This window comes from Alligator mississippiensis, chromosome 1, assembly GCF_030867095.1.
Source record: "Alligator mississippiensis isolate rAllMis1 chromosome 1, rAllMis1, whole genome shotgun sequence".
Classification (NCBI taxonomy): domain Eukaryota; kingdom Metazoa; phylum Chordata; order Crocodylia; family Alligatoridae; genus Alligator; species Alligator mississippiensis.
The window spans coordinates 318267979-318290728 of NC_081824.1; the positions used below are offsets into that span (position 1 = coordinate 318267979).

The following is a 22750-nucleotide window of genomic DNA, read 5'->3' on the forward strand; positions in this document are numbered from 1 at the left end:
GAGGCTGCAGCCAATGGTCCCTGCCACAGGCAGATGCCCTGCTCATCTCCCCGGCCTATCAGATGGAGCCCCTCTGCGGCACAGCAGCAGTGCCAGTGACTTGTAGGGGCAGGGGTGCTGCCAAAATATAAGTTCACCCAGAGTGCCATTTTCCCTAAGGCTGGCTCTAGTCTTGATAGTCCACCAATCAAACTATCCTTTGTTCTGCAGTTCTGCTGTCTGTTCACTATTCCTGGTAATGAATCTCCTAGCCCAATCCACAGCCATGTGGATTTATTTTAATTCATTGCAATGAAGTTATATTTCTTTTTGCTTCAGTCCTAAACTGAGTAATACAACCATAGGTCCCTAGCATATTAGTAAAGCTTCTAGTTTATTTTTAACTGAAGAAAAATATGCATTTTTTATATGTGATGATGCACCTCACCATATGCACCCCCCTTTTCAAAATTCTAGACCTGGCCATAATCCCACTGGTGGTGACCCTCTGCTGGCTTGTTTGTTTTGCACATGGCCCTCAAAATATGAGTTGGACACTCCGCTTTTATATAGTTAGAGAACTGGTAGAAAGCCCCTTCTGACCATTTACTACATGCACCAAAATGGTGAGCTGGAAGCAATCAAATTATTGAGCTTCTTAATTTTCACATCTAAAGGAAAAGAAATATTTTCCTGCTAACCCAAGACTCTCTGAAATGCTGCCTTCTTCCCTTTTACCAAATTAACACCAGACAAGGCCTTCTCAAGGGAATCCCAAGTCAGTTTTTTTTCCAGAGATATAGGGCAAGTTCAAACAAAGAAGTCTAGAAAATTGCTGGAGTAGAAAAGGCATCCTTCTTTTGTTCTTTACCAAATTAAAATAATGAGTTTCTCACCAGCCCACACTGTCACCCTTGAATATTCTGCATTTGTCTGGCATTATCAGAGGGAGCTCTGTTCCAGACTTAAGGTACAGAATAGGTCAGAGAGACCAACATTTAAGATCAGAGGGAAGGATTTTGCCTTTCATTTGAATGACTGTAATGATAAGGCTAACTTGATGTGAAAAGAACAAATACTTCTTCCCTTAGTTCAAAATGAGATGCACTGTAGTATTGGGACAGCTTCTGTGAGTATGTTTGAATTCATACAGGACATTATGTCCTTGTGAAATCTCATTTTGCAGCATCTTATCTTTGATTGTTCATCTTGCATAGATATTTCACCATGGCAACATTTTGGCCCCATTAATGAACATAATAATTAAGATTTTATATTTGTAATTTCAGACTGCAGATGTATTGATGGATATTAAACACCCACACCTGAAGTCTAGTTCTGTTACTTATGAAATGGCAAGGGCAAAACTTCTAAAATAAAACTGCATGCTTTATGCCTAGGCAGAGTCATTGTCATATGTAATATTGTAATCAAATCATGGACCAGTCATAACAACTTTTAAGGAAAAAAGCAAGGGAAATAATAGGGAGGCAATGAAGGTATGTAGTAGCAGGAGGGAAAAAATGAGTGACTGGGCATGTGGAGAAGGTGAAACAAGAATGGAAAGGACACTGGGAAAGGGAACAGAGGAACATAAGAGTTCCTCCATTCTACAACCCGAGTCAACCCTAAAGGGCAGGGCAAAGCTAGGGGTAGAGCTGTGACAAGGAAACTTAAGATGGCTGTGGAGACCCAGGACACAGGTAGTATGGGAATGAGGAAGAAAAACTTGGAGAAGTGGATGAAGGGGAAAGGTAGAGTGCACATGTAGAGTAATGAAAGAGAATAGGAAAACAGGGCAGGGAGGGGGAGAGAGGGAGAGGACAGAAAAAGAGAGAAGTAGAGGGTGGTGTGGGAACACAGGAAGGGAGTCTGGAGAGTGGTGAGGGAAAATGGGGAGGAAAAGAATGAGGGGTCTCCCTTCTGCCTTTGTAGGAGGGTTTAAGTGCTGTCCCCATTCTAGTAGCCTGCATTATTGTGCATGTACCTCCCAGGTTAAAGTCAATCACTCACGTAGTAGGAGTTATGGTCTTCCACAAAAACCACAATAAAAATTTTAAAATAAAACTGCCATGATTTTAAAATCATGTTCAAGACTTGAGGAAGTGTTATGCCTCAAGATGTTGGAATTTATAAGAATGGCAATGGAGTTTGGCAAGTAAAATGCCATTTACTTCAGTTGTTGGTGTTGTTAATTGCAATGTAAAACAAAATGTAACCAGAATCAAGGCATACACAGTTGTTGAGCACAATTATCTAGGCACTTATTTGGATTCAGAAACACAATCTTTTTGATTGAACAATTATTGAGTGCATGGTATCTCAGGATGTTTCTCAAATATAGAAAAAGCAAAACAGAGTACAGTCAAAATAAAACTGCGGCCTTTGCAGTCTCTCTCATTTTTCAAAGTAGTGCTTGAGCTTGAGCAAACCCAGCTGTTTGACTCAGACTTGTGGATCCAAGGCACTAAGACAGTATCCTAGAGCATGAGAGCTACTTTGTATGCGTGTTTGTGAGAGAAGAGAACAAAAGAGACAGATGGAACAAGAGATTCCAAAGGCGGGCTGACTAATCTAGACTGGAACCACTTGTAGGCCATATCTTAACACCCTGCTCCTTAATATTAAGCATTTTCTCAGTAAACAAATAAATTAGGAGGATAGGGGGACAGGGGTGGTGATGAGAAACTACTTAAATATACCATAATTTACTCAAATCTAAGTCAACGCTGAATTTAAGAAAAGCTCTAATAATTAGATTCCAGATAAGGAAACATTATACATTTCTATAATTTTCCAGGTAATTTTTTGAAGGTTTGTCTTGAATTCCCCTGTCCCATTGCTACTACATCAGGAAAATAGTGGCTGGGGGTGGGGGGGTCAAGTGCACCCTTGCCCTCTGCCACCCCCACTTCTTCCCTCTGCTTCCTGCCCCACCTGCTACTGGTGCTCCCCCAGCACCCACAGCCTCTGCCTGTCCTCCCCTCCACAATCTTTGCTCCTTATCCCCCATTCCCTGCAGTCTTTGCATCTTCTGACACGCCCTGCCCCCATTACTGTCAGATGCTGCTCAAGCTGTTTTTCCCAGAGCACAGCACAAGGAAGCCCAGCCCTTGTTGGTTTATGCAGCGGCGTGGGTGCTGCTGATTGGCCAGGCAGGCAGTGTAGCAGCGTTGGCACTGCTGATTGACCAGGAAGCGGACAAAGTTTCCATGTGTTCCATGTCTGGGAGGGAACCCAGCTTGGGCTAGAGCTGAACTACACCTGACAATAAGCGGCGGGGGGATCAGGGTAGAAGCCGCAGAGGGCAAATGGAGGAGGGGGCAAGAGGCTGCTTTCAGTCAGACTCTGGCCCTAACCTGCGCTCAGTGTCAGAACCGAAGCAGCCACCTACGTCCCCCTGCCTCCACTTTGCATGAGAATCTAAGAGGAGGGGCTCCCCCCATGCTGATTATGGGGAGAACCTCCCCTTAGATTTGAGTAAATATGGCTCATCTCAAAAGACTACATTCCTGTATTAGAGAAGGCAGAGGAGCTGAAAACATGGGATGAAATCCTGACCTCAGTATAGTTAACTGGGGTGCCTATACATGTGCAGTGAGGTTGCTCTGATGCACTGTAATTACAGCACATCAGTAATTACTAAGAGTTCTGAAACTGACTTGAGACAAACTTCTTGAGCCAGGATTTTGTCTATGAAGTTCTGGAATACTAATCTAAATCATTTTGGAAGCATCTGATGCTATAGAAAAAGCCCCAGAACCTGACCCTTTAATGACTTTTGCTTGTGTTTCATTCTACACTCTGTAAATAGTCTCATCATTGAAGTCAATGAAACTTCACAATGTGAACTGTTAAGCACGTGCATAAGTACTTGATGTAGAGTGAGAGTGGTAGTGCCTGAGAGCTATTTGTTATAAACAGGAAGCTAGCTATACTTTGAGATAGGGAGAAGGGGCAAGGACTGCTGGAGACCCATATTTAAAAGTACTTCTATGTGAGAAGTACCTACCACATTCAGCACCTACTTGAAAATCTCTGGTACAGCAGGATGGGGTAATGTCTGCCACTTCATACATGCTTGACTTCCGAAGTTGACAGCTGCCTACTTTAATAAATGTGAACTTAATATAGGAGTCATCTTCATCCAGGATACCTTTTGTATATTAAAACACCAATAGCAGCTAAGAATCCTTTTGCCTTGAAGACATAAGAGAAGTACTAAAACTCCCTTGTGCACATGCATAAAAACTAGATTTGTCTGGATAAAAAAGTGATCTACAATCCATGAAAATTATGGTCCTGCACTTTGTGTGCCCCTATCTTCTATTAAACTTAGACAAATATGAGCATCTTTAAGAAAAAGGGAGAAAGAAAGAAAAATGTGACTTGCATTCTTTTTTGATTTTCTGAAAACCCATTTGTAATTGAGAGGAGGAATAGTTCATCTTCAGATGCCCTATTTATGTTAGAACAGTGTGACCAAGAAATCAATGCACTTAGCAGAGCAGAGAGGTACCTAGAATATAACTAGGTCATAAAAACAGTAGCTCTTTTTTTGCCTTGGAGCTCTACATTTTTCTATTTTGTCTTTCAATATAAAATATATTGTTCTTTTCAAAGCTCCATTGTCAAACTTCTCCCTGATGTGTGCATTTCTTTTTCATTTCTGAGCACTGGCACATTGACTAGTGGAACTTGTGTGTATTGTGTAAAGTCTATTAGAAAGGCAGATATGGACAATAATAAGGTCATTTCTTACAACACTGACTTGTGCAAGTAGTTTAACTAAAATAAAAAATATCACTCCAATGACTTCATATTATCCAATATGTCATCCTTGTTAAGTTTTCTTCTTTTTCTTATAGAAAAATATAGGTTTAAGTACATGAGCTACATCACTGGTAACTCTGCACTTAAGAAAAGCTACCACTCTCTCTAATCAAATAAATAATTAAATAAGACATTAGAAAACCTTTGAAAATATTTTTCACCTCTGTTCCTTGTGAAAAGCAGATATGTGAAAAGCACTGGGTCCATGAATTATATCAAACAAAAAGAAAATGTGTTGCAATTATTTTCTATTTTAAACTTGTTCTTTGGCTTCTGTTAGTTTGGGGGCTCATGTTATGTTTGTAATAATTTATTACATCATCAGAGATCCCTAATAGAATCAATTCCAGTAATACTTGTGGATGTTATAACAGTAAAGTAAAGCCTCAGTGTCCTGTATAGTCCTGTAAGTATAACAGAAAGAGACATGATGTATAGGCCTGGTAATGGGACAGCATTACTTGTAGGTCCCATGTGTAAGTCAAGCCCAGCTTAGTAATGGTTTATGGCTGTTTCATAAGCTGTGTGAAATGGCTAAATAACATATTTTATAATGTTTAATAAACTTGTGGAATTCACTGCCACAGGAAACCAGAACAAATATTATTTAAATATTTATTTAAGGGATAGATAATTTTATGGACAGACTCCACTAAGCTAAGCTGATAAAGATGAGGACAAGGACAACACAACCAGAAGCAGAGCTAGTTTCTTCACAGGCCACTTCACTTTGTATCATTTACCTTGATTCCTTTCCTCTCCAAAGGGTATGAGATATTAAGTAGATCTCAGGTTTGATCCAGTATGGCAACTTATCTCACAAACTCCAGGTACTGCCTGGGCCTATCAAAGAGAATGAGATAAGCATGGGCTTTTCTTAAACTGAAGTATAAATCCAGTTGTTTCACTTACTGTAAACATCTTAATTAACAATGTAGAAGAGATGGTACAATATTATTTACCTTATAAGATGGGGAAGTTTGGAAGAGCTAAGAAGGGATTAAAATGCTGTTGTTCAATGATATGAGAAACTGGAGATGGTAACAAAATATCTGTTCAAATTGTAACAAAAATGGAATTCAGCTGTGAAACGTGCAGGTGAATGCACCTGGAGGAAAGTGATCAGGAACACAGATACAGGTATTTTCCCTGGTTGGGTATCTGGAAAGAAATATAATGAAGGAGAAGTTAAAGTTAATTTCAATACATCACAGTTCTAACATAAATTTCAGCAAAAATTAATTATCCTCCTACCACGGAGTGCCATCCAGGAAGATGTTCACTTGGGACTGCTGGAACCTTGTCTGGTATCTGAAAGTACACCTTGAAATCCAGTCCAGGCTTGGCTTCTAAAACAAGTTGGGGGGGAGGGGAAGCCTGAGCTCCTCTCCATCTTGACCCTGGCCCTGCAGTCCCTTATCCCTGGTTCTCTGTGGCCCTGATCCAGGAATCCAGATATGAGACTAATCTCTTTTGAAGCATCTAGAAAAAAAACAAGATGATCAGGAACAGCCAGCATGGATTCACCAAGAGCAAATCATTCCTGACCAATTTGGTTTCTTTTTATAGTAAGGTGACAGGTTCCATGGATGGAAGGACAACAGTGGATGACTTTAGCAAGATTTGAGTTTAACAAGACTTGTAACACTATCACCCATGAGGTTCTTATTAAGAAGCTACGGAAGTACAGACTAAATGCTAGTATTTTAGGGTGGATACATAACTGGTCGGATCATCATGTTCAATGAATAGTTAATAATGGCCCAATGTCCTGCTGAGAGGAGATATCAAATGGGGTTCCCCAGGGGTCTGTTCAAGGGTCTGTCCTGGGTCCAATATTGTTTAACATCTTCATTAATGATTTGCATGATGGTATTGAGCATATACTTAGCAAATTTATGGATGGCACTGTGAAAAGGTCAAGGTTACATACCTAGAGCAGACCCCTGGCCAGGGGAGTTTGCCCAACCGCAGCTGTGAGGCCACGCTCCAATGGGAGCTCCCAACTTCCCCTAGCATCATTTTATCACCTCACTGGATACAGCAGATTGGGCTCATTAAGAAGCCCAGGGTTATTTCCGGTCCCAGGAGCTGGGACGATGTGGGACGGTAAGAGAGAGAGACAGGGCAGGCAGATAGTGTGAGTGCCTGTCTGCTGCCCAGAACTGAAGTCCCTGGGAACAGGGCAAGAGAGCTGCAGGGTCTTGAGAGCTTGGAGGAGCTCACATACCCAAGGGAAACTGACGCTCCTGCGTTAATTGGCTGCTGTGCATGGTCAAGCATTTATGGATTAAGGAACTGGGGAAGTGAGAGGGTGCATGCGAGTCCCCTGCAACACCACTGGACAGACGGCAAGTTGCCTGTAATTATACTTCCTAAGCCAAGAAGTTTTGTTTCGCTGAGTATACCTGGTTGGGCACCAGGCAAGTGACGGCCAACACTGGGTCGGGGAGTCATCACCCCTCCCCCCATGAATTAGGTCAAAGTTGTGGCAGGCGAGATAATAGAGAGGAAGACTGACCCAATTGAGTTGACCAGCACCAGGCTTGGAAGAGGGAAGCCAGTGAATGTCAAGAGGACATAAAGGCCCATGTCCGTACACAGTAATATCCCGATAGGCACCAGATTAGGTGGAGTTTCAAACATGCTGGAAGGTAAGGCTATGACTGAGAATGAGCTGAATAAATTGGAGAAATCATTCAAAATGAATCATATGAAGTTCAGCGTGGACAACTGCAAGGTCCTACCCTCAGGACAGAATAATTGTATGCACAAATATATTGCAGGGAATGATTGGCTAGGCTACAGAATTAGAGAGAAGGATATCGGGGTACAGAGGACCAAAAGCAGAATATGGTCCAACAGTGTGCTCTTGTTGAACAAGAAAAAGCTAATAGCATACTGGGTAGTATCAACAGGAGTGTCTTTTACAAATAAAGGGAAGTGATTCTTGTACTCTCTTTGGCATTGGTGAAACCTTACCTGAAGTACTATGTCCATTTTCGGACCCCACACTTCAAGAGAGATGTGGACAGATTGGAAGGAGTCTAGCGGAGAGCAACAAAAAAGTTTAAAGACCTGGGAAACATCACTTATAAGAAAAGGCAGAAAGAACTAGGGTTATTTAGCTTGGAAAAAAAACTGGTGATGAGTGGGGAACGGGGTGGATTTGTTACAGTTTGAAAACTCCTGAATGAAGATTATAAATAGGATACATAGCATTTTCTATGGCTGTAGGGGATGGAACTAGGAACGATGGCCTCAAACTCTAAGAGAGGAAATTTAGGTTGAATAACTTCCTGACTATGAGAGCAGTCAAGCATTGGAAAAGGCTACCTGAAGAAGTTGCAGACACTCCATCCCTGGAAATTTTCAAAAGCAGGTTAGATACTTGGCTCAGATGTTTTTATCAGGGATGATCTTGCCCTCAGTAGACGGCTGGACTAGGTGTCGGTGACAGGTCCAAGGTTATGTTATGTTATAATGCCTTCTCCTGGTTCCTGCCAGGATCCCCCTGAGCACTTCTTTATGCTTGCCCCAAAGCTTTTAGGAAGAATGGGATGCTGTCACAATTCAGGGGAATAGTTCTACCTGTAAGCTGTTCTTCAGGTGCTTAGGCCCTAGGTACTTTAAGAGCTGTATTTGTGGGCTTTTACCTCTCCTACATCCATGCCCATGCCTCACAGGTAGTTTATCACTTTGGTGGGGAACCCTGCCCAACACCAGGCCACCTTGGGCTTCACTTCCTTGTTGGGGCCTCAGCCTCCCCAGCTTCCACCCATCTCCTCTAGTTGGTCCCTTAGCCTATGTCCACTGCAATGGGCCTGGATCCTGGGTCCCAGCCCTAACTTCATCCTCTCAAGCTCTGCCTTTGCCGCTCCATAAATTTCGGGCCCCTGACCCCTGGTTCCCTCCCTCCTTTGGCTATGGTCTTCTCCAGCCAGGCTTTACCCTTCCCAGCTACTACTTGTCAGTGCCTTGTGCTGAGTCCCTGGCAGGGCTCAAAGCAGCTACATTCCTCTTGGGCAAAAGTGTAATATCCATGCCCCCTTGCTAGTCATAACCCCATTCACCTGTCCTTAATAAAAAAAAAAATTGCAAGCTGCCAATTTCCAACCCAAAACCACAATTGTCCCTGACCAGGGCATTGCTTACTGTAAGCAGAAAACAAATGCTGTAGCTTTAAGTTCCAGCTTGACACTTCCTGGGGGAAGCCAACGATCCATCTCTGGGCTCCCTCTCAATGGCTGCCTGTGTGCCAGCTCTTCCCTGTCCCCCCTCCTGCTCCCATCTGGGTGGCCATGTTTCCAGTTCCCTGCCTTTATTTCTCTACAGAGTGCTGCCTTCTCTGTGGTAAGTCATTTTATCTCTGGTGTCAGCCCTTAGGTTCATGAGCTGTCAGCCCCTACTTAATGCTGCATGTGTTTGCAGTTTGCAGCCCTTATCTCAGCTGTGTCTTGTCTCTGGGAAGGGGAGGGGAAAGGGAAAGAAGCTCTACAGCAGCATTCCCCTCCTTCATAAGAAGGAGCTAAAAGGTTCCTGTTACAGTGACCTCATGAGGTTCCCTTCCACCCCGATTTCCTATGATCCTATGATCAGTCTCTACAATACTGGTGTTGCAATGGTCCCACATTGCCAGGCAGTAATCATTTCTTTTTTGTTATGTCTTTGGCTGTTTCCATTGCTAGTTCTGCCTTCTTATGGCTTTGTGGTTACCCAGGGAAAGCTTCCTTGTATTAATATTTCCTGTATAGCATGCTGCTACCAGTTGCGACTTCTCTGGGTAGCATCATAGTGCTGAGCCTTAATAACATTTGTTGTCCTTTAAAGTGCACTCAGTAATCACTTCTTTGTGACACTTTCTAATGGCTTTTGATCAGACAGAAATGAAGATAAGATACTTCACCTGAAAGCTTACCATATATTCAGACAACATGATAAAGAGGGAAAAGGAATAGGATGTGACAAAAAAGCAAAAAGATGGAACAGTGAAGTAAAGCTTGTGTCATTTTGTTGTATAGTATTTTGAAAGCCAATTTCATTTATTTGTTTCACAGTATGTTTATAACTTCAGATGTCTCATAGCTAGTCTAAAAGGAAGATGAGTTCTTAATTCCCTAATTAATATAACATGCTAATTTTTTACTTGAACAGTGAAGATGAAGAGGATAACCTGATCTCTGATTGTTCAGAAAAAAGGCATATTTTGCTTTTCCTTGTGTGGCCATGAGCAGTTCTATCTATGAATAGTTCCAAATTAAGCAGCATGCGTGTGGAGTGGGGACATTAGAACAGAAAGAAGATGAGTCATTTTGAGTGTATAGCCTTTTCTTTCTCATGGGCTTTACAAAGCATCTTTAATGATAGCCCTGTACAATTCAGCCTAAGAAATGTCTATATGCAGATAAAAATCTCATAAAAGAAGAACCTTGTGTCCTTTTCATATAGTGAAAGTATTTTTATTTTAGAATTGCCTTTTTTTAATGAAAAAATGTTGTCATCCCTCCTAAAATACTACTCTGAGGAAACATCTACACATGTGCCCTACTGCACAGTCATTTTGTACTTGCTTTAGCTAAAGCAAGTACAAAATGATTGTGCAGTCTCAGTAGCACATGGGTTGTTTCCAACCCTACTGAGCAGCAGCAATGAGCTACTGCGCAGTACCGCCAGCATTACAGTTAGTGCCCGCCAACGCTATGTCACTGTGCCCATAGCTTGTTGCTACAGTGATGTATCGTCTCATGTAGACACGCCCTGAGTGTCATAAAATAATGTCCAAGCCATGAAATGAGACTACTGGTGGAAAAGCAATGTTTGTTCTAGCCTGCAAGTCTCTTTTCTGAGTGTAATTTTCTCTTTCATTATTTATAATTTAATGATCATACAATATCTTTTTTATGGCTCTTCTGTAATGTGGTCTGTTGTACTGATATTACAGATATAGAATAAGGCAAAAAGGCCTTGGCTGCAGCATCAGCAAAGGAAATCTGACTCTCTTCTTGCTTTAGCTGGTTTTACATCAGTATAAATCCAATTATATCAGCTTTATAACAATAGATATGAGAAGAATAGAGTCCTGAAGTAATGAAAACTTCAAAAATTCTTTTATGAACTCTATAAAAAGAAAGCAAAACCTCACCAGCTCTTTGTCCATAAGTGGCAAATTACTTCAATGAATAAACCATATCAATACATATCCTTATGATTTCTTTTTATGGGTTTTTTTTATGTTTCCTGAATTAATTCAGGAAAACAGTGAACGAAAATGTATGTCAGAGAGGAAAAAAGCCCACAATGAAAGACACCAGGTTTATTTTTGGTTGATACTGGGTTTCCTGGAAGGCTACCAAATTCTGACTCTGGTGGTATACCTGGTCCTATTGCTGGCCCGCAGACCTGTCATGTGACAAGCCTACTGACACAATGTATGGTCTATCTGAATGATTTGAACTTACTGGGCGCATCCACACATGCAAGCATGTGTGCTTACAGCAGCTCAAATAGAAGTGGTGCAAATTTGAGCCAGGGCTTTTTGCCCCAGCACACATACTTGGACATGCACTTTGTTGAGGAGCAAATTGTGCCACCTGGGGCAAAATAACCCTGCCTGGCTCCTCAAAGTTCTGCAGCCAGGGGGAGCTAGAGCCCGGGGCCAGCACCTGTGCTGCCCCCAGCAGTATAAAAAGCTGCCCTGTCCTGGCCCCAGCAGTACAAAAAGCTGTCCTGTCAAGTAGCTCAGGGCTACTCGCTCTCTGGAGCTTCTGGGGCCCAGGCAATTGTTACCTGTGGGCACTACCCCTTGTGCCAGCTGGACTGCTGAAGCAGCCCAGAGAGTTCCCTGAACACTTTACCCACTGCAGCCATCTGGCAGTGGGGCTGCTGCCTGGCTATGACCTGCTGCGCACCTGCCAGACCAGGATGAAGCATCTGCCCCTCTGGGCCAACTGTCAGTGGGTTCTGGCTGCAGGGTTGGCCTCTGTGTGACACTACTGCCATGTGTACCCCCTGCCTGGCCACCTGGGCAACTACCGCCTGGAAGATGTTCTGGGTGTGATGGCCTGCTTTGTACTGTCAAATCATGTCCTCCTGGCCCCATTTGGCCAGGAGGTCAGCCACAACCAGATGGGTCCAAGGCGCCAGCTCTGAGCAAGCAGGGTCCTGCCACTGGCCTCCCTAGCAGGAATTCTGGTGTTCCCTATTGGAAAACTGAAAAATCCCTGATACAAAAATCCCAAAGTCACTTTATAAAATACCCCAAAATTCATGTTCCTCCACAATTAAAACAAAAGACCACGATAAAGAGAGAGAGACAGAGATCAGTTGGGCTATGTTTTATTGATATATCTACAGTGTTAAAGCACTGGCTGTTGGGGGGCTACCGTCACACAGGGGTTATGGCTCCCCAACAGGGGCCAAATCGCCCCTGCAGAGGCTACCCCCCCCGCAAGGCCCACATGCCCCACTCTAGCCCCCCAGTTGCTGGCCCACCTGGCCCCATCCCCCACTAGCTGCTGCAGCCCCCCGATGGCTGCCCCTCCAGCCCAACCCCCCCACTCCTTCAGACCCCGCAATGGCTGACCCACCTGGCCCCACCCCGCACTTGCACTCCCAGGCCCCTATGGCTGCCCCCCCCCCAACCCCAGGCACCATCACTTAACAAGAAAAAAGCCAGAAAAAAACAGAAAAAAAAAACCCGGAAAAAAAAGCCTCTACTTACCCCAGAAGCAGGGGTGTGGGGGCTCCGGGGCCTCCTGGCAGAGACCCCCCGGGCAGCACAGGGCAGGAGGGCCCAGGCTGGGGCCACTGGGGCTGTTCCTCTGCCCCACACTGTGCAGGCAGGGCCCCAAGTGATCCTGACGGCAGTTGGAGCTGCCGGTAAGTGCCGTGGGTTTTCGGTTTTTGTTATTTTTTTTAAGTGAACATGGTGGGGTGGAGGGGGCAGGGAGTGGGGGCTTCAGGAGGCTCGGGGCAGATGGGGCTGGGGAGGCTAGGGACTTGGGGGGCTTGGGGGTAGCTGGGGGTGGGGCTGGGCTCCGCGGGGATCGGGGACTGTGGGAGTGTAGGCAGAGCCGTGGGGTCAGGTGCTGCGGGGATTGTGGGGGTTGGGGAAGCTGGGACCAGGCACCACCAGAATCAGGAGCCTCGGGGGGGCAGGCAGGGAGTGGGGCCAAGCACTGCGGGGATCGAGGGGAGCATACAGGGCCAGCGGGGGTCCCCCCCATAGTCCCCTCCCCCCTTCTCCAGCCCCCCCGACCCCTTACTCACCAGCTCTGAGGGGCCAACCATGGAGACGCTCTGGTAACCATACTGTCTCCCTGGAGAACCCAGCCTCTGGTTGCTTTAGGGCACGGTCCGGGACCATGCCCCACTCTGCTTATTTAAACTTCGATTTTTTTTCCAGGGGTCTAATTTTCTCCCTGCGCTGCAAACTTGCACTGTGAAATCTATGAAATCGCAAATTAAGTAGGTCCCTAACTATAGAACATTAGAATACAAGTACAAACCAAAGCACCTAAGGTGGTCAATGTACAAATGGAGCCTGACAAACATAAATATTTCTTCCTCTGGGAAACAGAGGAGATGTGACTTGCACATCCAGACATCTGCATGCAAAAGGTGATGACCACGTACTCCTTCTGAAACAGCAGACACAATTGCAACACTCTCATTATAACAATCCCATCCTTGAAGAGCTCAGTGATACTTCAACTGTTTGTCTACATCGGACATAGACAATCTGGCCATTGGCAAGGCCCCTGGAAAAGATGGCATTCCTATGAAAGTGATAAGTGCAGGAAATTTGAGCTTCTTTCCCACCTATACAAGCTTCCTATTCACTGCTGGACAGTAGAGACAGCACTATAAGATATACAAGATGCCAAAATAGCCACTCTTTACAAAGATAAAGGTGACTGCAACTACTGTAACAACTATCAGGGCATTTCCCTATTCAGCACTGTTGGAAAGATCATCACTTGGATGGTGCTCATACTTCAGTTCCTTGCTGACCGTGTTTACCCTGAGTGATCATGTGGCTTCAGAGTTAGTAGGTCCACCATAGATATTATCGTCTCACTCCAACACATCTAAGAAAAAGGGAAAAAAGGGGACCCCTGTACATTGTCCTCATTGACCCGACTAAGGCCTTCAACCTTGTCAGCAGAAAAGGCCTCTTCCAATTATTGGAAAAGACTGGCTGTCTACCAAAGCTCCTTAGCATAATCCATTCTTTTTATGATGGAATTCAGGAAACAGTCAGCTATGAAAAATCAATGTCTGCGGCTTTTGAAATGTGAGGAATCGTCAACCAGGATTGTGTCCTTCCCCAAAACCTGTTTGGTATTTTCTTTTCCTTTCTTCTGACACATGCTCTTGGGACCACCACCAAAGGAATGTATCTATATACATGCTCTGATAGAAAATTATTCAACCTCACACACTTTGACGTGAAGACTAAAGCATAGAAAGTTTTAATTTGTGAACTGTTCTTTGCTGATTATGTTGCACTGCTAGCCCACGTACCAACCTTTAAAGCCTCATCAGTTACTTTGCTCATGCCTGCCAAGAGTTTGGTCTTATACTTAGCATCAAGATGACAAATGTTACGGGCCATAACATTGATTCACCAGTAGCAATCACAATAGGTGAAAACATATTGGAGCTTCTAAATAAGTTTATATACCTTGGCTCCTTTGTTACTAGCAACCTGTCACTTGAGACTGAACTGAATAACTGTATTGGCAAAGCATCAGGTGTCATGAGCATGCTAACCAAACAAATGTGGAACAACAACAAACTGACTATTAAGACCAAGATCAAAGTACTTCATGCTTGCATCCTCAGCACACTCTGTAAGGCGGTGAATCCTGGACCACATATTCATAGATTCATAGATTCTAGGGTCGGAAGGGACCTCAATAGATCATAGAGTCCGACTCCCTGCATAGGCAGGAAAGAGTGCTGGGTCTAGATGACCCCAGCTAGATGCCTATCTAACCTCCTCTTGAAGACCCCCAGGGTAGAGGAAAGCACCACCTCCCTTGGGAGCCCATTCCAGACCTTGGCCACTCTAACTGTGAAGAAGTTCTTCCTAACGTCTAGTCTAAATCTGCTCTCTGCTAGCTTGTGGTCATTATTTCTTGTAACCCCCGGGGGCGCCTTGGTGAATAAAACCTCACCAATTCCCTTCTGTGCCCCCGTGATGAACTTATAGGCAGCCACAAGGTCGCCTCTCAACCTCCTCTTGCGGAGGCTGAAGAGGTCCAGGTGCCCCAGTCTCTCCTCATAGGGCTTGGCCTGCAAGCCCCTAACCATAAGAGTGGCCCTTCTCTGGACCCTCTCCAGGTTATCCACATCTCTCTTGAAGTGTGGCGCCCAAAATTGAACTCAGTATTCCAACTGCGGTCTGACCAGCACCTGATAGAGGGGAAGTATCACCTCCTTGGATCTGTTCGTCATGCATCTGTTGATGCACGATAAAGTGCCGTTAGCTTTTCTGATGGCTTCGTCACACTGCCGACTCATGTTCATCTTGGAGTCCACTAGGACTCCAAGATCCCTTTCCGCTTCCGTGCCACCAAGCAGGTCATTTCCTAGGCAGTAGGTATGCTGGACATTTTTCCTCCCTAGGTGCAGCACTTTGCATTTCTCCTTGTTGAATTGCATTCTGTTGTTTTCTCCCCATATGTCCAACCTGTCCAGGTCTGCTTGTAGTTGTTCCCTGCCCTCCAGCATGTCCACTTCTCCCCACATTTTTGTGTCATCCGCAAACTTGGACAGAGTACACTTCACTCCCTCGTCCAAGTTGCTGATGAAGACATTGAAGAGTATTGGTCCTAGAACCGAGCCCTGCGGGACTCCACTGCCCACACCCTTCCAGGTCGATACCGACCCATCCACTGCGACTCTCTGGGTGCAACCCTCTAGCCAATTCGCCACCCACCGGAATGTGGGTATATTCTACCATTATTATTTGTATTTACCATATTCTACTCAGGAAAAGTTCCTCAACAGCTTCCACTTACATTGCCTTCACTGCATTCTAGGAATTTCCTGGTGGGACAAAGTTGCCCAAGTTGAGGTCTTGGAATATGCTGACATTCATAGAATCATAGAAGTAGGGTCGGAAGGGACCTTGTAGATCTTCAAGTCCGACCCCCTGCCTGGGCAGGAGGGAAACTGGGCTCGCGTGACCCCAGCATCAAGCCTCTTTTTAAAGACCCCCAGGGTAGGAGCCAGCACCACTTTCCTTGGAAGTTGGTTCCAGGCATTCTGAGCATCCATGCATTTCTTAGCCAGCATTGACTTTGATGGCTTGGTCATACATGGAGAATGGATGATGGCTATATACCTAAGGATCTTTTGTATGGAGAACATTTTACAGGAAGAATACCACATGGGTGTCCCTATCTCCAGTTAAAAAAATACCTGCAAGACAAGTATGAAAGCAATGAACATGAGGCCAAATGGCTGGGAAAAGATTGCTGAGCATGGAAGTGCTTGGAAGCAGTCTATTAAGCATGGAATGAAGGCTTTTGAAGAAAGAAGAGCCTAATTTGTAGAAAAAAGAAGAAACCTCAGGAAGAACCCCACACCACATTCAGGATTGTTTGCTATGAACTTCAAACATGATAAGTGTGGAAAAGACTGTCACTCAAGAATCGGGCTCAATAGCCATGCTTACAGATGTTCGGTGAGCTGACGCCTCACTCAGTGTAATTGTACTGTCTTGTGCAAGGGTGGACAGTTATTTGGGCTGAAGGGCCACTTTGGGTGAGCTGTTGGCAACCGGGTCAGCACCCTCCAACCTGCAATAGCTCACCTAATCTCCTTAAGTGGCCCTTTGGCCCAAATGACTGCCCACCACTCGGCAGAGAGAAAAAGGTTAGGAGAACCCTCTCTGCAGCCTCTCTCCAAGCTGCTGGTATATGGCCAGCCAAATGCCATGCCGTATTCCCTCTCACTGGCTCAGACCACATGGGTGAGGTTGGCACGGCTCCTGCCCGACCCACTCACATGCCGGGGATTTGGGGCAGGGAAGCGGGTGCAGCGAGAAGGGGGCTGGAGCCGCAGGTTATCCAGATCCAGCCAGGCCAGTGCCATCCTGTGTTTCCCACTTCTCCCTACACCCACCTCCCTGCCCTGAATACCTGGCAGGCAGCTGGGCCTGTGCCACACTGTGTTCCCATGCACCACTTTGGGCCACATGGGTGCAGCTGGCATGGCTCCTGCCCAATCTGGCCATGTGTCAAGGTCTGAGGGTCAGGGAGTAGCCACACAAGCTGCTCCAGCTGTGCCCATGTGGCACAGCCCAAAGCAGCATGCAGGAACACAGTGCAGCAGCAGTGCCCATGCCCCTACCAGGCCCCAGCCCAGTAGAGCCCAGATAGCCCACAGCTCCTGGCCCTCTTCCCCCTCCTTTCCCGCCCCCACCAGTGGAGAGAACCTTACCTGAACTTACAGTCACCCAGCATAGGGTCAGAGTGGCATAGAGACAGCCTCGCCAGGAAGAAGCCTGGCCAGGAGTTCATCTCCCCTTGCCTTGGAGCTTACACTGGAAAAGGGCAGGACAGGGTGGGCCAGCTGGGGAGGGGAGGGGCGGGGAGTGGCTGCTGCTCCTGCGTTTGGCTGGTATGAGTAAGAGAGAAGGGTGGGACACACCAAAAGCTGGGCAACTGTGGGCCAGATACAATTCTCCTTCAGAACAGCAGCTGCAGGCTCGGTAAAATCTTTTCACAGGTCATATCCAGCTCATGGGCCATATTTTGCCCATCCCTGTTCTTGTGAGACAGAGAGATTCCCATATTATGAGAACCATTTATATTTTGCTGGGGTATCTAGTTTGCCAGTGAAGAATCTAAACTGCAGTGACACAAATAGAATATCAGAATCTTTCACATATTTCCTTCCTAAGATTTGATAAAATAAAGATGAAAGGTATATACAATACAACAAGTGATCTGTTGTTCATAAACAACATTATTTTCTACTATGTTCAGTGCAGTCACTTCCAAACAGCAGGAAGTGAAATGAGAAGAGAGACTTTTGTGTCAGTTTAAGTACGAGACCAGGTTTACATTTATATCTACTCAATGAGTTGTGTGCAATAACTTTGAACTGTAAATTATCTGTAGAAAAGTCCCCCCATCAAACATTCCAGTGTCCAGGGCTAATTCATATGAAGGGGCCGATAGGAATTGACTAAGCGGCTCAGTTAATATGCTGGTACAAAATTCTTCAGAACATTCAGAAAAACCCTATTTTGAACAACCTGGGATTTTTATTACTATTATACAATAATTCTGTTTATAATTGAGACCATTAAGAAAGTCTTTTAAAAGAAAATATACTATCTTGGATTTATTAAAGGAAAATAAAGCAAAATTCATAGAATCAGAAAATTAGGGTTGGAAGGGACCTCAGGAAATCATCTAGTCCAACCCCCTTCTCAAAGCAGGACCACCCCCAACTAGTTCATTTAAACCAGAGATTTGTCAAGCCAGGCTTTAAAAATCTCCAAGGGTGGAGCTTCCACCACCTCCCTAAGCAACCTGTGCCAGTGCTTCACCACCCTCCTAAGTGAGAAAGCTTTCCCTAATATCCAGCCTAAACCTACCTCCCTTGAGACAATTGCTTCTTGTTCTGTCAATCAGCCTCCTTTAACTGCATGTTATTTGGGAAAATGATATGTGGGTAAACATTAAAGCCAGAGACTGACTTTTCCAAAGCATTTAAAAATAGAACATTTGGAAACGTTACAGGGGAAAGTGAAAGGAAAATGCTTAAATAGTTTTCCTGTACACAAACAAGTCTATTGTACTTGCTATTTTTTCAATGGTTTCTGTTTGCCATTTGAACTCCTTACAGGTAGACCCTAATAGGTATACAATTCAGGACAAAACACAGCTCAACAGTCTGAAATTCATTCCATCCTATCCAATGTAAAAATGCAATCAAAATCTAGGTTTCATTATATAGAAATGAGTAATATAGGCAAAGAAAATAAATTCATTATTTTAATGTCAGACAGCTAAATAAGGGATGACATCATATATATTGCATGGGACATTGCATCCACAATTAAAAATTATTCACAGAAAGAAAGAAACCAGGCCCTTGAAAAATTGGGTTTGTGCATGTATGTGTAAGGAAGCAGGCTCTATATATTTTGATTTAATTTGGTTTCTTTTTTCTTTATGGCTTTACAATGCTCTCCTTTCCTATCATCATTCACTTATGCAAATTACAGCTTCTGACACAAGTAAATGAAGTATCTGAAGAGTATATCTATTTCCTTATTAGCTCTGAGAAAAGCAGAGGTGGTAGCCTTAAAAGTGAAGCATTACACATGCCATCTTTGTTTATTTAAAGGGGGGGAGAGGGTTGGGGAGAGAGTTATTTGTTTGTTTTTGTTGTTTTGCAAATGCAATACTTAATGTCTTAAAATCTAAAATAGGCATACTGTTTGCCCTTAAAGCAGACTCTATTAAAAAGGAAACATAAGGCCAGTCTGGTGGATTAGTTATAATTCGTTATGCTGGCACACATTATAACTGCTACAACTGTCAGTACTAATCTCCTGTTTCCACGGCTATTTGGAACTGAAAGTGCTGCTTTAGTGTCCTGCCTCTCTTCAGAGCTTCTTGTGATAGATAAGGAGAAAGTTAGATTTTCTTAGGTTTAAAGCTAAGCCAAAAATAGGGTCCAAACTACATGGAGTTTGTGGCCTCATGGGATTCTTGAATTCATCCATTCCCCTGTTAATCACAAACACACACTCATGGATTTGACTTCAAGATTGTATATAGACTTTGGGACTATTTTCTTTGTTCTGGTTCAAAGACAGTAAAAAATGCTGTCACATTTCTATACCAACAAATCCAAACCTTAATTTACTCTGAATCTTACTTTACCTCTAGCCAAAATCCAAATACCACTTTCTCAACCAATCATTATAGGCAGGGACTTAAAAGCAGAGATGTAACATGAGGGAAGTAGATACCAAAGAATCTTCAAAAGTTCTGATAGAGGCCAAAATCACTCCAGTGCATCAGTTGAAAGGAAAATAAAGTTTAAATGAATACGGCACCAAAGAATGCCAGCAGGTTAAAATATTGTGAATAACAAACTTCCTTACCTTTTATTTCTAACATTTGAAATCCATGGTATTGCATGTATCAAATGGGTGCTCTCTGGCAATTTTTCATCTTCCTTGCTGCCTCTGTTCTGGAACAACAAATTATTAAATGCATATATACTTTGGAGTTCAAAACAAGGCATCCAAAGAGTGCATATAACATAGGTTTTGATATCTAACTATAATGTGGACAATCTAGAGAAAAAGGTACAAGTAGCAATGAAGATATTTGCAAGGTTTAATTCCAGTTTCGAATATGGTTTGTAGCTCTACTGCAATACTCTGGCTTTCAAATGAAAATATTTTTTGTATCGTAGCCTTAGCTATAAAAAAAAAATCAAGTTTACATGTGTATACACATACACACACAGGTCACCCATTAAAGTAACCTTTACATTCATGAAAGTAAAAAGCTGGTTTGGTAAAAAGCTAAATAGAAAATCTATTGTCCTGGTACAAGTTGTATTGAAGCAAAGGTCCCAATGACTAACGGTATTTGATCATTAAAAGTACTGTATGATAGAGTCCATAATGTATAAAAGTTCAATACAAGCTTCCTTGCCCTCCTCCACCAGTGGCTACCAATCTTGCAGTAAAGAACCTTCGGTATTCCTGCCGCTCACTGTGACATGGACTGGCTGTTTTTCCACATCGCAAGATTGATTTACCATGCACAAAAATGAGGAATGGATCTAAAGTACCATACATAGGATTTGCTTTGAATTCCAAGATAGAATGCTAATGAAGCCAACAATTTAGGGCCTAAGCCAAAGCCAAGTGAAGTTACATAGCAGTCTCTCCATTACTTTAACAGACTTTGATCCATCCCTAAGTAAACATCAGACTAGACAAAGTTTTTTATGTCAAAAATCAGAAACTGTACCATTGGCAATGCGTAAGGGATGCACGGCGTTCATGAACTCTACCAAACTCAAACTATTACAAAATGTAGGCTAGACTTCGATACAAAAATCTGCTACAGGTGATCAAGACTCTCAATATACTCCTTGCTTCACCCTACACTCCAGACAAGAAATAACTTGTCCTTGGTCTGTATTATTATCAGAACATACCTCCCCTTCTAATAGATCATCTCAACTGGCTGGTGTAGTAAAAGCCGGAACAAAGGCTCTGCTCACCCTATTCCTCTGTCTACTTTCTTCCTGCTTACCTGCTTACCTGCATACCTGAACTTGCTGAGACTGCTTTCTTCCCCCCGTAACTCTTACTCATAAGGAGAGTAGCCTTTATAGAGGAATAAAATCATGCCTTATGACCCTTGGCTGTCCTGGGCAGATACCCAAGTGAAAAGGCTATCATACCTCGTGGAAATGGTAGAAGCCCTTTATAAGTTCGTATGAATGACAAGTAATTCATTATTAAAAGAAATAAAGGGAAAAAAATCATCTTTACAAATTGTATCATGTGTTTGGTCAGGTGTAGGTGTCCAAAGGGGTTGATACCAGTTCCAGGAATGATGCTGATGTTAAATGACTGAAGTCCTAGAAACATGTTTTTTAAACATATTCTTGCAAATAGTGGTATTCCTTCCTTGCTATTTTCTTTAACACTTCAACAGTATGTCTGAATTGCAAGTAAAGGTCTGATTATAGCAGGGACAGTAATTTGTTACTAGCTATTCCTAACTGTAATTTACCAGCACTGAAAATTGGTTGGTATGGATTTGGCACAGGCTAGCTGTCTAAGTACAAATCCACCTGGGATCCTAGGTATACACTTAAGTTGCTAGCACATGTTGAAGGCTCTGCTGACACATTTTCACTACTGTTACTTCTACTAATTGATTAGATTAATGCCACATGGTATGCCTACCCATGATCTCACCTGCACCTGCAGTATAGGCTTACTCCCAGAGTTACTTGCCTAAATTATAAATCAGTTCTCAACCCAAGCAATCTCTTTGAAGTCAACTGCTGTTTCAAACTTGAAAAGTAAATCTGTTTCCATGTACTGAATTAAATGATTTGCTGTCTTAATCCCTTGGAACCCACTGATGTTATTGTACAAGGGGTCACATAATGCACAAAGAAAACAACAGAAAAAAGAAGTAAAGAAATCTCTTTGTCCAGATCAGTGATTCACAACCAGGGTGCCACAGCACCCTAAGGGGCACAAGATACTTTTAAGGGTGATGCGAAGTGCCACACAATGCTTGCACTCCTAGGGCGCATCCAGACGATCCCGCCCCCTGCCCCCCGAAGGGTGCAACACCCCCCCTGCACAACTCACTGACTATCCCCCCTCCCCATACAGCACAAGTCCCCCCACCACAGGGCACACATGCCCCACCACAGGGCACACCCCGCAAGGCCCACAGCTCTCCGACAGCATCAGCAGCCATCGGGGCACTCAGAGTTGTCCTGACACAGCCTCCCTACAACGCAAAGCAGTGTGGTGCGGCCCCAGCCATCTAGCACCCAGTGCCGCCTGTGCCACATCGTGCAGACCTGACCTGGCACAGGGCCGTGTGCCTTCGGGCAGGACTGGGCTGCTCAGGCTGTCACCTGGGGACCTGGCACCAGTCACAGGGACTGCACGTCATACCAGGCTGGGTCCTGTCTCCATGGAACCAGCCCAGCCCAATGGTGCGCAGGGCCCATAAAGGCAGGAGGGTCCCTGCAAGCAGCTTCTGCAAGTGGCACTGGGTCCCTGGGTGACAACCCGAGTGGCCCGGTCCTGCCCAAAGATGCACAGACCTGCACTGGGCTGGGCCCGCCTGATGTGGCACAGGCAGAGCTGGGTGCCAGGCGGGCCAGGACAAGCCACGCTGCCCCACAC

The 22750-nt window shown here is 44.2% G+C and overlaps 1 long non-coding RNA gene across 1 annotated transcript in view; it reads right to left on the minus strand.

Annotated features, from left to right (window-relative positions):
• Nucleotides 1-22750, minus strand: part of LOC132250164 (uncharacterized) — a 110228-nt gene that overhangs the window by 30188 nt on the left and 57290 nt on the right. The window contains exons 2-5 of the long non-coding RNA XR_009461788.1: nucleotides 19952-20040; nucleotides 6067-6294; nucleotides 5775-5973; nucleotides 5556-5655 (exon numbers count right to left, since the gene is read on the minus strand). This is a non-coding gene — a long non-coding RNA (uncharacterized LOC132250164). The remainder of the gene's footprint in view (nucleotides 1-5555; nucleotides 5656-5774; nucleotides 5974-6066; nucleotides 6295-19951; nucleotides 20041-22750) is intronic.